This window comes from Lissotriton vulgaris, chromosome 1_1 (assembly GCF_964263255.1).
Source record: "Lissotriton vulgaris chromosome 1_1, aLisVul1.2, whole genome shotgun sequence".
NCBI lineage: Eukaryota > Metazoa > Chordata > Amphibia > Caudata > Salamandridae > Lissotriton > Lissotriton vulgaris.
In genome coordinates, this window is record NC_141685.1 from 1,048,522,848 (window position 1) to 1,048,545,952 (window position 23,105).

At 47.6% G+C, this 23,105-nt stretch overlaps 1 protein-coding gene and 1 pseudogene across 4 annotated transcripts in view; one reads left to right on the plus strand and one right to left on the minus strand.

Moving 5' to 3' along the window:
- The window catches only part of RGL3 (ral guanine nucleotide dissociation stimulator like 3), a 448,342-nt gene that overhangs the window by 333,781 nt on the left and 91,456 nt on the right, over window positions 1–23,105 (plus strand). The window lies entirely within an intron of this gene.
- LOC147748505 (wee1-like protein kinase 2-A) lies at window positions 1,692–2,843 on the minus strand (annotated as a pseudogene).

Genomic DNA, 23,105 nt, shown 5'->3' on the forward strand with positions numbered 1-23,105 from the left:
TAATTTACAAATACCTGATACATACAGCATTCACTCATTGCTGATACTGCACCCACCAACCACATCCTGCACGCACTGCTCACAGTACTACTCACACACCACTCATTCTGCACCACCCTTGTTTACCTTACAGTCACGCAGAGCTCACACAAACATCACACATTTTACACACCGCTCACCCAGCAGCCACACACCATTTACAAACCTCTCCAGCTGCACTCAGACTACTCACACATCTCTCACCCTACACTCAGAAACCACTCAACACTGGTTGCAGATCTTGTCCTCACACATCTCTCACCGTTTACTCACAAACTCACACCTCGCATACCCTGTGCACTCACATTCTACTCATCATGCACTCAGACATTTCCCACCATTCTGTGAAACATTGCCTAGCACTCAGACACTGCTCACCTTGCACAGAGAGGGCTCAAGCTGCGCTCATAAAGTCATGGTGAAGACAGGCCTTCGTTCACTTTCGGATACTTGTGCTAGTATTGTTCAATTTCATAGTAAAGTGATCAAGTACATTAATACATTATTGCCATTTCTTCACCAGACTCTTTTCAGATAACTGTATAAGGCTTGTGCGAAACAAAAAAAGCAAGTCTCTCCGATTTCACAGAATCAAGTTACAAACAGAACAAGGTGAAAAAAACAAGGCAGGCATATGATGCTCCCTAGAAATCCAAACTCTTTTAAGATAATAAGGTTCAGATAATTAAATGTAGGTGGTGTAAAGAAAATAAAAAGTGCACATACATGTATGAGAAAAGAATTTCACTAGATTAAAATGAGGCCCAACATAATCCCAAGAATAGAAGCAGTTGCGTTTCTGGTGATTTATAAATGTAATAATCCTCAGTATTCGACTGTGTCAACAGGTCCAAGCTGTGGCAGTTGATGTGCTCCATCGGCAATGACAGCAATATTATCTTATTCCTAAGGGATCTTCACCGAGATTTAAGGGCGGTTGTTCGATATACTAAGTGCTTGAAAGTGTCCCGTCAGTTTGGTATTAAGAGGGAGGTGCGCCAGGGGTGCATTTTAGCACCTTTACTTTTTAACTTATATATATATATATGTCCTTTCTTACAGGACGTTCACAAGCTGTTCACCTTTCTGGTTTTTCCGCCTCACCCCTCCCGGTTTCCTGTGGGGTTCCTCAAGGTTCTTCCCTCTCTCCTCTTCTTTTTAACCTCTATATTCGTCCCCTTATTGTTTCTCTTCTTGATCTGGGGGTCTCTGTGTATAATTACGCAGATGACCTCCAGCTCGTCTTTGACCTTTCCTCCTCTTCTCACTCCTTATCATTTTTTCATTCCACTCTGGTTTTTATTTCCGGATGGATGAGCGCCAATCATCTCAAGCTCAACCCAGATAAGACTGAGCTTGTCCTGACAGGTGGCTCATCCAGCCCTTGGTCCTCTGCTTTCTGGCCCCCCATCTTTGGTCCCCCTCCTACCCCGGTTTCCTCTGTCAAAACGCTGGGCATCAAGGTCAGCCAGGACCTGTCAATGCATGGCCAGGTCAGCTCTATAGTGTCCTCCTGCTTTCTTTCCCTCCGTCTGATTAAAAAAATCTCCCGTTTTTTTTCCCTGGATTCCCTTAAAATTATCATTTCGGCCCTCATCACCTCCCGTCTTGATTATGGAAACAGCTTGTTCGTGGGCATCCCTTAAAATTAGAGGTTTTGGCACTGCGCCTCACACACCAAACAGTGTAACTTACAAAGTTGGTTGTCCCATGTCCAGCTCAACTGTCTCAGCTCAAAGTCTTAGTTCTTGGTAGAATCCTACTTCGGGAACTTAAAATACAATTAAAAATCTTGACGTTTGAAGTTCTCAAATCGTTAAATACTTTGCGTATGTTCCTTGACATAGCTTAAAGTTCAGGGTCCCAGCAGGAACGTTCAGGTGATAAACTGTGGTTCTACAGGAGACCGGATGTTGTTCATCTTCTCAGGACCCTCCACAGGTGAAACTCAGTGAGCGAGAATTCTTACCACCCACCATACGTCTTGCAGTCCTCTGCCTGTATACAACATCGGTCTGAGGGGGATGGAAGTAGTCCATAGTATTCTGCTTTCCAAACTGCTGCGCACGACCCGCAGCTTGTAGCTCCCTTTCCAACATGGCCGTCTTAAACTTCTCCACATTGAGCTGCCTCTGGAGCTGGGCTGCCTTCCCCACGGAACGCCGTAGAACGGGATGCTTCACCAAAAGGGCAGCAGTAGGCCTCGCAATAGGATCAGGGTGAATTAAGCTCTGAAGCAACTGATAGAAGGCCTCTGAAAAGCACTGTGGAACACGTGGAAGGTTGCCCTTTCGGATAAGATGCCAGGTGTCGTTATTGCGGGGCACTGGTTCTGCTCCTCCTGCCAAGGCAATGGTGAGGCCCAAGGCAAAGATGTCAGCCTTGGGCAAATTGCCAAAATCCTCTTGAAGAATTTAAGTTGCCAGGAAGCGGCTATCCCCTTCTTCCACTTCAGGTTTCGTGATTGAAGTCACTTGGCCGAGATCACCTATTTTGTATACCACACGGGCAGATAAGAAGTCATCTTCTTCCCCACTGCTCTCTTCTTGACCGATGTCACCAGATTCCAAATTCCGACAAATGAAGATGTTACTGGGCTTTATGTCCATGTGCACCAAGCCAGAGCTGTGGATGTACTTCAGCCCCATGGACACCTGTAGCAGGATCTCCTTCAGTTCCAGCTCGTTCAGTAGGTGCCCGCTGCGGGTGTGTTCCACCATTACATCCTGCAAGCTTCCACCATTGCAGTATTCATTCTGGATGATCAAGCAATCCAGAACCAGGCTGCCCGCCTTATTTTTCATCTTCCCAAAACTCACCATATCACCCCTGTCCTCAAATCACTTCACTGGCTACCTGTTTTGCAGAGATCCCTATTTAAACTAGGGTGCCTAGTTTTCCAGGCTGTTGATCGCTCTGCTCCGGCGTTCATCAATACCCTGATCTCCACTCACACCCCTGCCCGTACCCTCCGCTCTTCTACTTCTGCCCTCCTTACTGTTCCCCGCTATCGCAAATCCCGCACTGGTGGTACCAGATTCTCTGTTCTTGCCCCCCGGTTCTGGAACTCCCTTCCTCTATCCATGCGTTCTATCCCCATTTTCTCACACTTCCGCAAAGCGCTTAAAACTTTTTTGTTTGCCCAGGCCTACTCCTGCTAACCTCCTCAGCCCCGTTCTGTTCTGTCCAGTAGAGCTCTCAGCGCCAGGAAGCCGCTCGGCCACCGTGCGCTCAACAAATACCTTATTCATTCATTCATTCATTCATTCATTCATTCATTCATTCATATAAACTCCCTAGAGAAGGCACTTTTGGTGACAAAAGCTGACTGTCCCCAGGTAGGCAATCGTAGCCTGCCAGTTCTCTTATATGCAGAGGACGCAGTCCTCCTGGCAAGGACAGCCACAGGTTTACAACTTCTCCTGAACTCTTTTGCCCTATTTATGGAGGATTTGGACCTGTCAGTTAATCACTCTAAATCGTATATTATGCAGGTGGGACCCCGTACGGCTAAGCAGTCCACATTTAAATTGGGACCCCCGTCTATACCTAAAACTAATGTCTTCTTCTATTTAGGAGTAGTGTTTGACGACTCCTTGAGTTGGTGCCCCCTGCTTACCTGGAAGAAAGGGGTCTTAGTGAAAGCTTCTGCAGCTGTTTTTAACTTTGACAGCAGAGTGGGAGGTAAACCAATAGGGGATCTTTTGGAAATTTATCAAGCCAAATGTATCTCAAAGGCCAGTTACGGGAGTGAGATCTGGGGACACATTGAGGTAGGGACTGTGCAAAGTGCTGAAAACTCCTTTTTGCAACGGGTCCTTTCTGTCCAGCAAAGCACCCCGTCCTACGATGTGCACGAAGAGCTGGGGATGTCTTTCCTCTAAGATGAACTGGCCTTCTGTCCCGTGGCCCTGTGGCTTAAGATTTGGGCTAAGCAAGAGAACACAGTTAGTAAAGAATTCCTACGGGATTGACTTTCCCTTCAAGGCCGGACTGGCCATAGGGGGCACTGGGCAATCCCCCGGTGCGCTGCACGGGGGGGGGGCGGGGGGTGATTTTGGGGCGGTTTTTGTTACAGGGCCGTTTTTCCAGCATAGCTGCAAGATCGTCCCTGTACCAAAATCGGCCAAAAACCGGCCCCGGCAAGGAGCCTCCAACCCCCCCCCACGAGTGGGAAGAGGGGGGGAGGGGCAGCCTTGCACATTGCCGGGGCCGGTTGTGGTTCCCAGTCCGGCCCTGTTTCCCTTGACCATGTCTCGCGTATCAGCTGGCTTCAGTACATTAGAGTAGGCCTCTCCAGGCTAGGCAGAGCAGAACTATTTACTAACCCCGAGCTTACATGTAAGAGGGATCTTGTTTGGGCCAAAGAGTGCCTTGTAAGAAGGTGCCACTGTGATAGAGAGGGGAAAGAGCTGTGTAAGCCTAGCGTATGTAAGTACATTGCGCTGAAAACCGTGCCAACCACTGAGCCTTATCTTTTAGGGCTTAAAAGTATTCAGGACCGCTTTTTATTGACGAGGTCAGGCTCGACCTCTTTCACTATCTTTTAGCACATCCTCGTGGTTCCCACAGAGGTCAGTGCCTCATGCCCTGTGGCTGCGATGGTGAGTCTCCTCAGGACATAATGCACTTTTTAATGTTTTGCACTTTTTATACTGTTCCTAGAAAGTCCTTTATTATCCCCATTCTCAGAAAAGTGGGTTTCAGGAGGGTGCGACCAACTTTTATTTTTTTACAACTTCTATCTAAGGAAACTGTTTTGTACATCCTTAACTTTTTACGGGTCGCCGCCAGACTAAGGGCAAGCTGTGATTAACTTTTGTATTGATATTCAGTATCTTTATCTTGTGTTTAGATGATTTGGGATGCATTTTAATTGTCATTCTGTAACCTTGAAGATGTTTTATTGATGTTTGTACGACTTTTATGGTTTTATGTATAAAAACGAATAAAGTTTATTGATATTGATGATGAAATGTAATAATATATTACTCTTTCCTCACACACTGAAATACTGGTTCTTTTCTCCTTAAAATATATGCATGAGTCACATACCAAACATCTACCTGCACAATCACATGGAGTACGTGGAACTCTTGGTTTTAAGGAATAGGCATTAAAGCCAGAGGGGCTACTTGTAAGCACTAAAGCATGCAGAAGATCACACAAGCTAGCAGCTGGGGTATGGGAACAGTGGCAGCCGCTACTTAACTGGGGTGGCGGGTAGGAGGGTGGGGGGCTAATGAAAAAAAAACACTTACCTACAGGCTGGCCGCAACTTCTCTGTTCTCTTCGGTCACTCCAGGAGTCCAGGAGCAGAAAGCAGGAACCAGAAAGCACACAGGCTTTTAGACTTCCCTAGCACTTCGAATCGTGAGTCTCCTGAGGCAGAAGCCGGGAGTGAGCCTGCAATTTTAAAACTTATTCTGTGTGCTGTGTGATACTCTGTACTTTTAATTCACTCACCCCTTGCACTCGAACAGCGGATATAGCGCTGCAACGAATCCTTCATTTCGCCATTACTGAGGGCGAGGCGCCACGTATGACACGCCCACCTCAGCTGGCCACGCCCCCTTATTCGACCATATAAGTGCGCGCAGCTGGAAAGCGCGTCACTTCGAATCGTGAGTCTCCTGAGGCGGAAGCCGGGAGTGAGCCTGCAATTTTAAAATTTATTCTGTGTGCTGTGTGATACTCTGTACTTTTAATTCACTCACCCCTTGCACTCGAACAGCGGATATAGCGCTGCAACAAATCCTTCATTTCGCCATTACTGAGGGCGAGGCGCCACGTATGACACGCCCACCTCAGCTGGCCACGCCCCCTTATTCGACCATATAAGTGCGCGCAGCTGGAAAGCGCGTCACTTCGAATCGTGAGTCTCCTGAGGCGGAAGCCGGGAGTGAGCCTGCAATTTTAAAACTTATTCTGTGTGCTGTGTGATACTCTGTACTTTTAATTCACTCACCCCTTGCACTCGAACAGCGGATATAGCGCTGCAACGAATCCTTCATTTCGCCATTACTGAGGGCGAGGCGCCACGTATGACACGCCCACCTCAGCTGGCCACGCCCCCTTATTCGACCATATAAGTGCGCGCAGCTGGAAAGCGCGTCACTTCGAATCGTGAGTCTCCTGAGGCGGAAGCCGGGAGTGAGCCTGCAATTTTAAAATTTATTCTGTGTGCTGTGTGATACTCTGTACTTTTAATTCACTCACCCCTTGCACTCGAACAGCGGATATAGCGCTGCAACGAATCCTTCATTTCGCCATTACTGAGGGCGAGGCGCCACGTATGACACGCCCACCTCAGCTGGCCACGCCCCCTTATTCGACCATATAAGTGCGCGCAGCTGGAAAGCGCGTCACTTCGAATCGTGAGTCTCCTGAGGCGGAAGCCGGGAGTGAGCCTGCAATTTTAAAACTTATTCTGTGTGCTGTGTGATACTCTGTACTTTTAATTCACTCACCCCTTGCACTCGAACAGCGGATATAGCGCTGCAACGAATCCTTCATTTCGCCATTACTGAGGGCGAGGCGCCACGTATGACACGCCCACCTCAGCTGGCCACGCCCCCTTATTCGACCATATAAGTGCGCGCAGCTGGAAAGCGCGTCACTTCGAATCGTGAGTCTCCTGAGGCGGAAGCCGGGAGTGAGCCTGCAATTTTAAAACTTATTCTGTGTGCTGTGTGATACTCTGTACTTTTAATTCACTCACCCCTTGCACTCGAACAGCGGATATAGCGCTGCAACGAATCCTTCATTTCGCCATTACTGAGGGCGAGGCGCCACGTATGACACGCCCACCTCAGCTGGCCACGCCCCCTTATTCGACCATATAAGTGCGCGCAGCTGGAAAGCGCGTCACTTCGAATCGTGAGTCTCCTGAGGCGGAAGCCGGGAGTGAGCCTGCAATTTTAAAACTTATTCTGTGTGCTGTGTGATACTCTGTACTTTTAATTCACTCACCCCTTGCACTCGAACAGCGGATATAGCGCTGCAACGAATCCTTCATTTCGCCATTACTGAGGGCGAGGCGCCACGTATGACACGCCCACCTCAGCTGGCCACGCCCCCTTATTCGACCATATAAGTGCGCGCAGCTGGAAAGCGCGTCACTTCGAATCGTGAGTCTCCTGAGGCGGAAGCCGGGAGTGAGCCTGCAATTTTAAAACTTATTCTGTGTGCTGTGTGATACTCTGTACTTTTAATTCACTCACCCCTTGCACTCGAACAGCGGATATAGCGCTGCAACGAATCCTTCATTTCGCCATTACTGAGGGCGAGGCGCCACGTATGACACGCCCACCTCAGCTGGCCACGCCCCCTTATTCGACCATATAAGTGCGCGCAGCTGGAAAGCGCGTCACTTCGAATCGTGAGTCTCCTGAGGCGGAAGCCGGGAGTGAGCCTGCAATTTTAAAACTTATTCTGTGTGCTGTGTGATACTCTGTACTTTTAATTCACTCACCCCTTGCACTCGAACAGCGGATATAGCGCTGCAACAAATCCTTCATTTCGCCATTACTGAGGGCGAGGCGCCACGTATGACACGCCCACCTCAGCTGGCCACGCCCCCTTATTCGACCATATAAGTGCGCGCAGCTGGAAAGCGCGTCACTTCGAATCGTGAGTCTCCTGAGGCGGAAGCCGGGAGTGAGCCTGCAATTTTAAAACTTATTCTGTGTGCTGTGTGATACTCTGTACTTTTAATTCACTCACCCCTTGCACTCGAACAGCGGATATAGCGCTGCAACGAATCCTTCATTTCGCCATTACTGAGGGCGAGGCGCCACGTATGACACGCCCACCTCAGCTGGCCACGCCCCCTTATTCGACCATATAAGTGCGCGCAGCTGGAAAGCGCGTCACTTCGAATCGTGAGTCTCCTGAGGCGGAAGCCGGGAGTGAGCCTGCAATTTTAAAATTTATTCTGTGTGCTGTGTGATACTCTGTACTTTTAATTCACTCACCCCTTGCACTCGAACAGCGGATATAGCGCTGCAACGAATCCTTCATTTCGCCATTACTGAGGGCGAGGCGCCACGTATGACACGCCCACCTCAGCTGGCCACGCCCCCTTATTCGACCATATAAGTGCGCGCAGCTGGAAAGCGCGTCACTTCGAATCGTGAGTCTCCTGAGGCGGAAGCCGGGAGTGAGCCTGCAATTTTAAAACTTATTCTGTGTGCTGTGTGATACTCTGTACTTTTAATTCACTCACCCCTTGCACTCGAACAGCGGATATAGCGCTGCAACGAATCCTTCATTTCGCCATTACTGAGGGCGAGGCGCCACGTATGACACGCCCACCTCAGCTGGCCACACCCCCATGACGCCCTTCCTCACAGACATAAATTATGTGTCTCGCTAGGAAGCGCAGCGGACGGGCGCAGCGGGCGCGCCGTCAGCGCGCCGAAGGCGCGCCAAAGGCAAGCCCGTCTGGGCCCGTCCGGGCCTGGACCGGGCCCAGGGCTAGACCCCCTGCCTTTTCCACTGATTCTACCCGTACGTGTTGGACCAACACCCAACTACATCTACTAAACCCCCCCCCTTGCTCGGCTATCACCCGCTGCATCCCAGACCACTTAGAATCCACTCCTTACCATTGCCCTCAATGCAACTTCACTCTCCCGTCCTACCTACCCTGCCTGCCTCCTCGTCCCCCACCGCAGCCCCCCTCATCTAACCACCGGACTCTGAAAGCTGGCTTGCTCAATTGCCGGTCTCTCCCCCGTCATGCCAATGACATCTGGATGTCTATCTCCTCTGACGAGTGGGATATTCTATTCCTCACTGAGTCCTGGATCACTGATTCCTCCTCTCCGGACATCTATCTGGCCATCCCCCCAGGATACGATATAAAATGCATGAACCGGGCTGGTGGTAAATCTGGAGGCGGACTAGCCGTCATCCTCAAATCCTATCTTCAGCTGACCTTTACCAAACTTACTAATATTGGTATAATTGAAGCCATGTACTTCTCTATATCTGACTCCGCGGCAGTTATTCTAGCTGGCACTTTAGTTTATAACCCCCCTACCGCCACCTCCCCTTCTCTCACTGCCCTCTCCCACCAACTGGCTGATCTATCCCTCAAACACCAATATTTTCTAGTCCTAGGTGATTTTAACCTCCACGTAGACAATCCTCTCTGCGTGAAGGCGAACAATCTGTTGGAAACTATGGAAAGCCTAAACCTCAAACAATTAGTCGCCGGTCCCACTCATGTGGCGGGTCACACCTTGGACCTCATATTCGCCAATTTTTCGACTATCACTGTCCTCCCACCACTCCCCCTCACCTGGTCCGACCATTATCTTATCCCCTTCTCTCTTGCCCGCGGCCGGAAAACCGCCCCCCTGGCCCCTAGGAAGGAGTTGGGAAGAAAGTGGCACAAAGTCACATGTGCCACCTTGGATCCGGTATTCCACTTCCAGACGGAGCACCTCTCCTCTGATATTGATGGAAATGTTTCTAGGCTAAATGCTGCCCTTGTCAATGCTATTGACTCCATTGCTCCCCAGAAAGTCATTACCTCCACTAGATCTCGACCCTCCGCCCCCTGGTTCTCTACCTCCCTCCGTGAGGAGAAAAGCAGATGCAAAGCACTCGAACGTAAGTGGAGACTAAACTATGACCCAGAAGCTAAACTTTCCTACAGATCTGCCCTGAAAAAATTCCTCAAACAAAAAAAAATCGCTATGAAAGATAATTTTTCTTCTCAAATTACCAAGGCCAAAAACTCGTCTAAAACCCTCTTCACCATTGTCAAAGACTTCATTAATCCTCCGGCTAGGGCCACTCAGAACACTGCGAGTCAGGCTCTATGCGAGGGACTCTCAGACTACTTCCTTGAAAAAATAAACAAACTCTGTGTCTCCTTCCCTAAAGGGCTAGTCCCCCTGCCTACCCCCACTACTCCCCCAGCTTCTCCGTCCCTTCTCTCCTTCAATAAACTCAACCGGGACGATGCTATTAGGTTACTTACCCATTGCAAATCCGGCGCTCCCTCTGACCCTGTCCCTGCGAAACTCATGGGAGAACTGGCGCCCTCGCTAGCCTGCTCCTTCCTCTCCATCTGGAACGCCTCCCTTCACCATGGCTTCTTCCCTACCACTTGGAAGGAGGCCTTGGTGATTCCTATCCTGAAAAAGGCGGATGCAGATCCCACTGTTTTCGCCAACTACCGCCCCATATCCCTTCTCCCCAAACCCGCAAAGGTCCTGGAAAAAGCCGTGCAGTTGCAACTTACGGAATATCTGGAAAACCTCGCTCTACTGCACGACTCACAATCCGGATTTAGAGCTGGATTCAGCACCGAGACGGCATTGTTGGAAGTATCGGAAACTATTCGGGAATGCGTGGACAGGGGCGAGGAGGCCATGCTGGTCCTCCTCGACCTGTCCGCAGCTTTCGATACGGTCTCCCACCCCATCCTCCTTGACCGACTCAAACAGATAGGCATTGGCGGCACTGCTTTCAGCTGGATCGAGTCCTTCCCCCCCGGAAGAAGTCAGAGGGTACTGCTGCGGCCTTTCAAATCGGAGGAAAAACCCCTGTCATGCGGTGTACCAAAGGGCTCCGCCCTCAGCCCCCTGTTCTTTAATGTCTATCTTGCCCCACTGGCCGACGTTGTGGAGTCCTACGGAGTCAGGGTGGTCTCATACGCTGACGATACTCAGCTGGTGTTTTCCTTCAGAGACTACTCGGACTCCGCATTCACCGACTTCCGCCAGTGCCTCAACAACATCAGTGTCTGGATGACTGCTAACCACCTCAGACTGAATGCAGACAAAACGGAGGTACTGTTCTTCAATCAGAAAGATCCCATCCCCTCCTCTTGGTGGTGGCCCTCGGCACTTGATCCCGCTCCCTCTCCCGTTCACTCCGCCCGTAACCTGGGTTTCCAGTTTGACGACTCCCTCTCATGCAAAACTCAGGTCAACAAAGTGACCTCTGCCTGCTTCCTGAAGTTGCGCATGATCAAAAAAATTCTCCCCTATCTCCCTCTGGATTCCCGCCGTACAGTTACCCAAGCCCTCATCACGTCCCACCTGGACTATGCTAACAGCCTCTATGCTGGTGCCCCCCAGTATCTGTTAGACCGGCTTCAGATTGTCCAGAATGCGGCGGCCAGATTGATTGGTAATATTCCCTACCGCCAATCAGTTTCCGCGTATCGTAAGGAACTCCACTGGCTTCCAGTGGCCAGCCGTATCCAGTTCAAGATCCTCACCCTTACCTACCGAGCCATCAACGACCTCGGTCCCAACTACCTGAAAAAACGTGTCTCTATATCTCGCTCCATCAGATCCTTGAGATCCAATGACCTCCGCCTCCTGATCTCCCCCCGTTTTAGACTTTCTAGAATGGGTGGCAGAGGGTTCAGCGTCATTGCGGCAAAACTGTGGAACACTCTGCCAATCGATCTGAGATTCTGTCCCTCCGAACCCATCTTCCGAGCCAAACTCAAAACCTGGCTCTTCTCTGGACTCTGATTTTACCCTACTGTTCTCCATGCTCTATGCTCCTTTTTCTCTTCTGGAGGCTCAGGTTCTAGCGCCGGGACACCCCTTCGGGGGTAGCTGTGCGCTCTATAAACTACATAAATAAATAAATAAATAAATAGCCAATCATGCCGCGGCGTTATAGCAGCATTGTGATTGATCTCAGGTCAGAGAGGGACTGGGAGGCTCTGCATGTTCCCAACCCAGGTTGTGCGATTCAGCCGATGGAGAACATGTAAAGTGTGCATGACTGTTTGGCCAGCTCAAGACAGCCAGTGAAACCATCATGTGCACTTAGTGTGCTCACCACTCCTCTCCCCGGCTCTGGCCAGCCCGCTCACCCGCACCTAAGCAGGAACGGGAAAAATAAAATGATAACATGGTAGAGCAGTGGGGCGACGCTCCTCCGCTTTAGGTGAGGAGCTGCTGCTGTATGGGACCCGAGAGAAGATGAACTCCACCCCACAAAGATGAAAACGGGACTGAAAATACTGCTTGTATGATGCATGGCAGAGAACCTTTTTAAACTATGTTGTTATTTATTTGTACTCAAAGATTTTAATCGTGACTGAATAGAAGAAATGAATAATAAATAGAGGCAGGCATATCCCTTTTAAGATAACTGAGCAGTATTTGCAGTTTGTTTTTTAACTGGAATGGAAGTTACAGGCATGCAGCAACCCTGTGCTAGAGTGTTCATGTTTTTACTGCTTTTATGGCAGCACTGTGAAAGACAGAACAGGGTGTCATTAGCCCAGATTCACACCATATGGGCAAGTCGTAACAATTAGAACACACGATTTCTGAAGCCACAATAAACAAGTTAATAACTCGGCTCACCGCTCTGCAAAATAAATATGCTTTTGCCACCATATAACCTACAGCTCACGAGAATATTTCAGGAGCTTATACATTACCCCATTGTGCTAACCGACTGTGACTGCACCATGCAGGCAATTGTTGTGTAACAAAAGAACCGTTTTTCGTTGTAGTGGAAAAGGGCATCCAGAAATACACATTCTCTACATACTCCTGCCATCTAGTGTTGGGCTTTGACTGTTGCAACTTGTTTTTCTTCGAAGCATTTCGTGTCACGAGGTATCAGTGATTTCTCGTCTGGTAGTGAATGCACATGGGCTCCGATTCCTTTGTTAGATAGTTTTTCTCTGGTATCAAGTTCGGACACACATTGATGTTTCTCTTGGTTCCCACGCATTCCATATTGATCGTCGCGGTCTCAAAACCTGTCTCTTCCTTCCTGACGCCAAGAAGAGTTCCACTTGACGCCTCGTCCCATTTTCATCTCCTTCACTCATACTGCTCCAGATATCGTGTTCGAAGTCTGGGCTCTCTGCCTTCTGGGTGCCCCAAAAATTCAGGGCCCTGCTCATTCCTAATCGATTCCTCTGGAGAATGAAAAGGCACAGGTCACCCTTCGAGAGATGCTCTCAGCCCCTCTCTCATTATCCGTGGGCTGACCCCCCATGCAGCCTGTAATCTGTGCCTTTCCCGAGAGGACACCGACACCCCCTGCGACTCCTGCTCTGCCTTCAGAGCAAGAAGACCCATTGGCAACGGAGAGGCAGGCGTTAGGCCCACAACAACCTGTACCGCTCATCATCTAAGACTCCTAACATCTTCAGAGAAGCAGGGGGGCTAAGAAAAAATTTCGGGGGGGGGGGGCTGAATCTTTAGGCAATCAGCAGAGTCGAGCTGCAGGGGCTCTTAGAAGGGGTGAAACAACAACAAAGCCCCACTAACATGCACAAGGGTTTTAAAGACCTGTGAAGTGCTCGGTGCGGCTGTGAGCGGGCCCGGGAAGTGTCTCATCCCGGGCTGCCACACACGACGGGGGAGGCTGAAGCCCTTTGAGACCAATGGGTTTTGCGCGCCTGGTCGACACCGAACCTCGCCCTGAGTTCCTCTCAGATGCATGAGTACGGTTAATTCCCAGACTACCACCCAATCCTCCGTCGCCTTTGGGATAAGGTCAGCGCTGAGGCAAGGCATTAGAGCTGAGACGGGTTCCAGCCATAAGCCTTGGCCATAACCCCCCCCCCCCCATCCCAAACCCATCGGCCTTCAAGCCTGGGAGCACATCTCTGCACCAAGACATCGAAGTCTACACATCAGTCAAATCCAAAGGAACAGTCAGTTCCAAAATTAGAGTCTGGTCCTAGACCATCCTTGGCCGATGCCAAGGAGAGGCCCACCCTTGAGAAGCTCCAACAAGAGCTTGATGACAGAAAGCGACGCATCATCATTCTTCCCCGCACAGGCAAGATCTCTGCCACAGGAAAGACTTTGCCTAAAATGCTGTAGTTTTCCTTTGCGGACATTCCACCATTGGACACTTCTCTTGAACTGGCACCAGCCAAGCGAATAAAGGAGAAAGCGGTGAGCCCCCTTTCCTCTCCCACCCAGCTTCCACTACCTGCACGTCTTCTTTGTTTACCTTCTGCAACTCCTTCGCAGGGATTCAGGCAGCCCTAAGCCCTCCTCTGCAGCAGAAGACTTTAGGGTGCCCATCTACCCATATCCTACAGACGATCCTTAGGAGGACTATGACTTGTTGCCCCAGGGAACGCTGACCTACAGCACGTCCCTGTTAGGTTTTCCCCACCTGACGATACCACTGTATACCACTGTGTCATCCGACAGGCAGTTGCCTTTCACAATGTAAATATGAACGTCATCCTGGAAGATGATGATTACTTGGTGGAGACGTTGTCCAGAACCAACTGCTTCCTCCAGTTTCTCCTTATGTTGAAGGGCATAGTGAAGTCAGCCCCAGAGATTTTTAAGTGAAATCCTGGTTGTTAACACCCAGGATTGAGAAAATATTTAATCAGCACCATCAGATCCTCTCAGAATCAAAGGGCATCTTCCACCAGATTCCCTGGTGGTTTCCACCACCCAAAAGAGAGCAGCAGCCAAAACCACAGGTGATGCTAAAAGGGAGGGAGTTGGTGCTGTCATTTACTGGTGAATTGCCAGTTCAGAGGACCTCCTGTTGCATTACACCGAGCCCAAAGGGAAAAAATGGAGGCCTTGCTCCAACATCTCACTTAAAATATCGCAAGAGGGGAGAAGAGATTATTGAGGAGGCAGAAATCTTATTTAACACCACCACATGGTGTGAGCTGGACTCAGCTGCCATAAGGGTAAATGCCTCTGTCCTCCTCTGCTACCACTCCTAGCTGCCGATTTCTGGCTTTAAGCTAAAGATCCCAACAATATCTCATCTACCTCCCATTTGATAGAGAGCACCTCTTTGCCTCAAGGGTTGATGAGGTGCTGGAAAAGATAAAGAAAGACACAGACACCACCAAAGCCATGGGTTCCTTTCAAATACCACTGTCCAGACAATGAGTGGGTCCAAAACCACCTCCTTCGGCCCAATGCAGTTATGCCAATGACACCAGCAGGCATATTACCAATATGGAGGTAGGGGATACACATTGGAGCACCTTCAGTGGTGGCAACTCCAAGGTCCAAGGAAGAGGCACCCCCTCCAATGGAGCCCCCACATTCAAACATTGACTTACCCCGCATGCTTCTGATTACACTACATCTGTCAGGGGAAGGCTCCAAGGACTTCATCATCACTGGAAGGTAATCACAATAGATCGGTGGGTTGTATTTATCATTGAGCAGGGCTAGTGCCTCAAACTCACCTCAGCCCCACCAGGCATCCTATGTGCACACACACCCTCAGCCCAGAACACCTTGTCCTTCTATAAGAAGAGGCTGAGGCACTCCTTCTCAAAGGAGCCTTAGAGCAAGTACCCCTCAACACCAGTGCAAAGGTGCCTACTCCCTCTACTTCCTCATTCCTAAAAAGAACGTCTCACTCGGGCCAATCCTTGATGTCAGGCCTCGCAACAGATACATCCTTACGGAACACTTCCACATGGTTCCCTTGCAGGATATCAACCCTCTGCTGCAGCGTGGTGACTTCATGGCCGCACTGGACCTGCAGGACGTCTACTTTCACATCACTCCTCCATCTGGCCCATCACTCCTCCATCTGGCCCATCAGCGCCACCTATTCTTCATGGAAACTGGTCAGCATTACCAATTTGAAGTGTTACCTTTCAGAGACAACAGAGCCGCAAGTGAATTCACCAAATACCTAGCAGTGGTAGCTGCCCGCCTCAGAAGAGGGGAGACTCACATATTCCCCTACTGATCAAGAGCGCCAGCAAACAGGAATGCCTAGATCACACCCTGGTCTACAGCTTGCACATTACAGTCCGAACCACCAAGCCTCCCCTTCAGCTGCAATTTTTCTTAGGGTCAGTTTTAACCTAGTCATGCCCAAAGCCTATCCAAGCGATCAAAAGGTAGCAGCATTCCAGCAGCTACTCCATTATTTCCAGTGTCTCCGTCCACTCATAGTTCAAATGGTGATGTCCCTCCTACACTTGATGATGATGGCCTCATGTATAGCCATGGTCCCTCACGCAATGGCTCCTTATGTGTCTGCTCTAAGAGTACCTGTGAGCACAATGTTCACAAGCGGTGAGTCACTGAGAAGATCTAGTGTTGGTAAGGGCCAGCACCCATTGCTCTCTGCAGTTGTGGCAGAGCAACAACCTCTTGCGGAGCAGGCCATTTGTAGACCCAGTTCTGCAAGTAAGCATCACCACGGATGCATCACTTGCTGGGTGGAGGGGTCCATCAAACAACATGACCGTCCAAGGTCTGTGGCTACCTCATCAACAGGGTCTCCACATCAACCACCTGGAACCCTTACTATACACCTAGCCTGCAAAGCATTTCTCTAAGACATTCATGGCAAAGTAGTCGTGTGGACAGACAACATGGCCACCATGTTCTATCTGCAAAAGCATGGTGGCACACAATCTTCTCAACTGTGAGCCCTAGCACAGCAAATTTGGCATTGGGCTATCCACCACCAGGTACATCTCCTAGCACAGTACCTTCCAGGAGTGAACAACAACTTTGCAGACCAGTTTAGAAAGCCACATCAACAAGTCCATGAGTGGGAACTCCACCCACAAGTCCTACTCCCTTACTTTCATCGGTAGGGAGTGCCAGACATAGATCTCTTAGGCTCTTGCAAAAACATGAAATGGCTAAACTTCGCCTCCAGGTTACCACACCCCCAGCCTACTGTGGATGAAGTAGTCCGGAATCTTTGCATATGCTTTCCCCCTCTCCCATTTCTACCAGATGTGGTAAGGAAACTTCAGCAAACATCTGCCACCCTCACTCATGTGGTCCAGATAACCATGGTTCTTAACCCTTCTAGAGATGTCTAATGCTCCACTTGAGAAGCTTCTTAACAGCCCAGACCCTCTCACACAGAACCAAGGCAGAGTCAGACACCCGGACCCCAGGCAGCTCAACCAAATAATCTGGCTCCTGACATTCGAGAGCTTGGTTACCTTAATGTGCCTCAAGAGTGTATGGATATACTAAAAGGAGCTTGTAGACCTCCACTCGCTCATGCTATGCTGGTAAGTGCAAAAGTGTTATATACTACTGTAGCTCTAACCACAAACACCCTCTTACACAAAAGGTTCAAGACATCATTTGTTATCTTCTGCATTTGCAAAAGTCAGGAACAGCCTCACCTCGATTCGGCTACACCTGATCGCTATCATCCCATATAGGCAGAACAGGAACACTCCTCACTGTTCGAGAGTACTTTAGTTAAAGCCTTTAGGTAAGGACTCAAATGGTCATCCCATAAGGGTGCCACCTGCCTCAGTCTGGAACCTCAAAGTTGTCTTTATAAGACTCAGGGGTCCTACTGTCAAACCAACATACTCTTGCCCCTTACAGTTCCTCTCCTGTAAGGTTAACTTGCTAGGAGCCATAACCTCCCTCAGGTGCATTAGTGAGTTACAGGCACTCATACAGCAAGAGCTTTTTTTGCAGGCCCACAATGATAGGGTTGTCCTTAGAACCAACCACAAATTTCTACATAAGGTTGTTTCCCGTTTTCACCTGAATCAGACAATTGAGATCCAAGTCTTTTTTCCCTCAGCCTGACTCCGTAGCAGAAAGAGCACTACACACACTTAACGTCAAGTGTGCTCTTATGTATTACACAGACAGGTTACAGCTCTTCCATACAACACAACAGCTTTCTGTTGTCTTTGTGCTGCCTCATAAAGGTCACAGCATATCAAAGGACAGGTACAGCCAGGTGGATAATCAGATGCATCGAAACCTAAAGGACCCGTGACCTCACCCCAGCCGCAAACTGGGCGCCACTATAACCTTCCTTAGGAACATACCAATAGCTGACCTCTGTAAAACTGCCATATTGTCAACTCCACATACCTTCACAACACATTATTGTGTGGACGGTCTGGCATGGCAACTGGCTAGAGTAAGTCAATCTTTCAGAATTTTGCACCATGCACTAGCTAGTAACCGACCCCTTAGGTTAGCACTGCTTTACAGTCGATGCAGAGCATGTGTATCTACAGCAACACAAGCTACAAACTGATTATGCTACTTACCCTGTTAGCATCTGTTCGTCACATGTAGTGCTGTAAATTCACATGCACCCACCCTCTAACCCAGAAGCCAGTGTTTGCTACAGATATTTTCAACCTATATAATTATTTATACAACCTGCATGGCCATTTTACCGTCCTACTCACTACATCATACCTTCTCTCACCCGCTGGGTGAAAATCAATCTAACAATGGAGGTGGTGCCCATGCACGTTTACAATCAGAGGAGCAGAAATTGATACCCCGTGACTCAAAAGACTTCTTTGAAGAAAAATAAGTTGCAACAGTCCAAGCCCAACACTAGATGGCAGGAATATGCAGAACATGTGAATCTATAGCACTACATGCAAAAAGCAGATGCTTACAGGGTAAGTAACATAATCCTTTTCCGTGTCGCTGCATTCATTTTCTTAAACGTGTTTTTCCATTACTATTTTGGTATTTGTGCTGTTGGTATGATATCATGTACACCGTCATGCTAAAGGATCTGTGGTTTTTAACAGGCTGTCTTTAGTGTCATTATACTGGATAACAGTAAAACCGTTATTTAAAGTTTGTAATGGCAGAAGTGTGGTAAATTAAAAATTTTGGGCCATATGTATCAAGGCCAAATGGGTTCTCAAACGCCGTAATTCACAGAATTTCGGCATTTGCGAACCCATTTTCGCAAAATGGTATGTATCAAACAATTTGGGTGCAAAATAAGGAATCGCAAAATTTGCCATTCCTTATTTTGCGATTGCATTTAAGGAATCGCAAATTTTGCGATTCCTTAAATGCAATGTATCAAGGAAAAAAAAATCCAAAATGCCCTTAAGGAATCGTAAATTACCACCAACTTCTAGTTGGTGGTAAGTTGCGAATTCTTTTAAAAAAGCATTTTTTTGAAAATCCAATGGTGCCATGTGACGCTCATACATGCCCTTAGGGCATGTATGTGCGCCATATGCGCACACATGTCATTTTCAGGGGTGCAGCAGGATGTTCTTGAGACACCCCTGCACCCTTGAAATTATTCTCAATTTGCGATTGGCAAATTGCGAATCGCAAATTGAGAATAATTTCCCATTCATTCCTATGGGCCTCCTGGCCCATAGAAATGAATTGCAAATTATTCCTTAATTGCGATTAGCAATTTGCTAATCACAATTAAGGAATTTTAAGGAATCGCTTAAAAATAGCTAATTTCTTCATACATACCATTTTGCGATTTCTAAATAGCGATTCCTTAAAAATCGCTATTAAGGTATCGCAAAAGGGTATGTTGATACATATGGCCCTTTATTACGTGTATAAACAGTGCAGAATCTATGTATATATACAAATAACTAGTGCTGAATCTGTGCTATTTAATGGGAAACCTTACAGGTGAATTTGTATTCATTGACAGAATATCAGTATAAATAGTGCAGAATCTGCTATTTAGCCAGCTATGTGCTGTATGTGAGATATTTAACCGGGAATTCAGAAAAACAATGTAGTGCATCTTTGGTATTTAACCCATCACTCAACTAATTTTAAAGCTATACTGTTTAAGAGGGCAACAGGAAAAATCATCTTACATAACCTGTGCTATTTAACAGAGCGTCTGGTACATAGTGTAGAATATGTGCTATTTATCAGTATTCCCAGATGACTAAAGCACAAAGCACAGCTTTCGCCAGACCTTATGTGATCAACCTTAAAAAGAGCTTTCAGGAGAATTAAAGAGAGAGGCTTGGGCCCTGTCCACATGTTGGGGGGCATAAGAACATGATTTGATTGGGTAGAAGTTGTGTGCTTCCACAGAAAAAAAGGGTTTTCCCTCCATGCAGCAGTGATTGTTTTGTTTATTTATCCAGCTGCATGAGCTAGCAGCCAACTATCAAGCTTCTAATTGGGTGGAGTTTGAAATTTCCGGGTCACGTACATGGCACTGTTAAGGTGTCACAAATGAGTAGCTTATTTACAGTGTTTGATTTTCTCTGAGAGCAACACATATCCCTTTCCCTTTCTCTTTCCCTTTTCATCAGTAAATTTAGACTTCAGAGTGCAGTTGTTTGTTTGAGAGCAGTATGGGATATTTAGGAGTACAATAATCCACATGCATTTTTAGATCTGCCTTGAAAGTGTAGCTGTCACTAGACCTTAGTGCTTAACAAAAAAGAGCTACCAGAGTACTATGGAGAGTGGTCCTTAGTCTCCACCAACATGTGGGTTTTCCTGAGTAGAGGATCTGATCGGGCCGGAGTGTGTTTCGACTAAATAGAGTGCTTGTATTGCACTTTTTGGCTTGTGGCAAAGCTTATACTCAAACCAGCAGGACTGAGTGGTTATGGTGGCAAGACAATGAGCATGGCAATAAGCCTAATCTGTTTATTATGAAATGTTACAAAATAGGCAGTAGACTTGATACATTTATTGTGAAACACATATGTTAAAAGTCAATTGGCTTTTGAGGGTGATTTTTTAATTATTTTGTATTAAAGCCTTCAGGTTATTTTTTCAAGGAATCTCTACCAGAATGCACAAGCTTTTAGGTGTTGATTACCTTCTCTGAAAAACTGCAGGTATACAAGATTTGCATTGTGAGCATCCTTGTTAAGGCCTCATTTGAGAGATAGTATTTTGTTTTGCCAACTGAAACTTTGTATGCATTTGCAATTTTATGAATGGATGCCTAATGACAACTGCAATAAAACATACACTCAACAACATATGCAAGATAAATTAAATCAATACAAGCAGAAAAAAGAAAAAATGGCGCCATCTAAGCACTGCAGGCATATGCTCATAATAACAAAGCAAAATATAGCAGCACATGTCTCTTTTGCTTATTTGCACCTCAATAGGGCCACAGTAGATTTTGTGTCAAGCCAATGATAAAGGCAATATGCCTTTACGGTTCACTGGGAGTTAAAGAAATCCTGTCCTTGTTATGATACTCATATGTCGATTTTTTGGCCCTGTATCTATGACTCTCGTCTAGTGGCTCCTTTACGGGATGGAAGTGGCGGGGGAATGGCAGTTAGGACAGGAGCTCCATCTGTAACTATCCACACCCCTTTGTTGTGCCGCTCCACTGGGTGACAGTGCAGCTGGAATAAAAGTTGTGTTATTAAGCTTTTTTCATTTAACATATTACTCGTGTGATTCTCATACTGTGAAACATGTCAACTAAAGGTGTTCCGTGAAAGCTCACGTTGTGGATGGGTTTTTATAATATGCCATGATTGAGATTAATGGTCAGATGTGTCAAATGTAATCGCAGTTCTATCCGAAAGTGTGTGAAAAAGATACATAGTTGTCAAAATATTGACAGGGTGAAAGGTAAAGAAAATGTATTGCTGACAGATTAGTGGATGTGGATGTGTGTGGGGGTGGTGAAGTATATGGGATGCTAGGAAGTATATACAGCAGAGAGTGAAAAGAAGGTGCTAATGGGGAAAGTGACGAGGTGTGTGATATACAGATGGAGTGTTTCAGAAAGATGTGAGGAAAACTAGTGTGTAAATGTGTAACTGAGATACTGCAGAAGAAAGTGATGTGAAGAGGAAAAAATAAGTGATTCAAAGATGCGAAATATCACTAACCCTTTTACAGACTGTTATTAATGTTAATTTCAGTCTGCTTAAAATATTTAAATTCTTTGCATATGTGTAATTTGTGTGTGTGTGTGTATTTATTACACACATGCGCACCGACTTCATATATACCCATAGTAGGTTGTCCCACCAGTTTAATCTGTGGACCTCAGCGTGCACCCCTTAAAAGTCACTTCCAAAGACCTTATTGCTCTCCTCCAATTTTCAGACCAAGCTACGAAATAAAGGTACTTTCAGGAAGCACAGACACAGGGAGGGAGCTTCAACTGCAGCCCTAAAGTAGATTCTGAGGGGAGAGGCTTTCTTCGTATGTGCCATGCCTATCAACGATTTGGCTACTTACACCCACAAATGTACCACTGTACACCACTCCACTCGATGCTACTCCACTCTACGCCACTACAAACCACTCTACACTGCTCCACTCTACTCTGCGCCACACTACTGGTTTCTACCTCACTCCATGCTACTCCACTCTACACCAATCCATTCTACGCCACTCTATTCTACGCCGTTCCACTCTACAATGCCACCCCACTCTACTCTATGTCCCTCCAAGAGCCGAGGATGGTGCAGGTAACAGCGCTGGGGCTGTGTGGGGGTTGATTTTGAGTGACGATGCAGAGGGAACATTTAATAAATAATACATTTCCCCTCTGCATCGTCCCTCGAAATCCCCCCACGCGGCCCCGCCGCCCCACAGCTGTTGCCTGCACAGACCACAGCTGCCCTCCACGCCACTTTATGCCACTCTACTTCACCCTACGCCACTCCATGCCACTCTTAAGCCACTCCGCTCTACACCACTCCCTACCACTCTAGTGTGCGCCACTCTACAAAACTCCTCTCTACCGGCTCCATTTTACTCTACATCATTCCATACCACTCTACATCATTCCACACCACTCTACACCACACCACTCTAGTCTATGCCATGCCACTCTATGACATTTTACTTTACTCCATTCTACTCTACACCACTCTACGCCAGTCTACCGTTTGACACTTTGCTTTATGCCACTCCACTCTATGCCAGCCTATCTATGCCACTCTATACCGCTCTACTCTACACCCCTCTATGTTACTCTACTCTACGCTACTCCAATGTACTCTATGCCACTCCATTCTACGCCACTCCACTCAGCTCTATGCTACTCTACTCTATCCCACTTTAATCTAATTCACTCTCCTCTACACCACTCTCCTCTATGCCACTCTACTGTACAACATGGATAAAAGACATTGGCAGAGCCAATAGCTCTTACATGGGTGAGATGCACAGCTGTCTTTAATCATGGTTTGGGTCAGTCCCATTAAACCATTGGTCTTTTTGGACAGCTTGCAAACTTGTGAATTACATCTTAGATCAGCCCAGAGCAGCATTTTTGTCTTGCTGTCATGCTCTTGGCTGTTTTGGTGCATAATTCTGTCTGTTGTGGAGCACTTGCATTCAAGTGCATGAGGACTATTT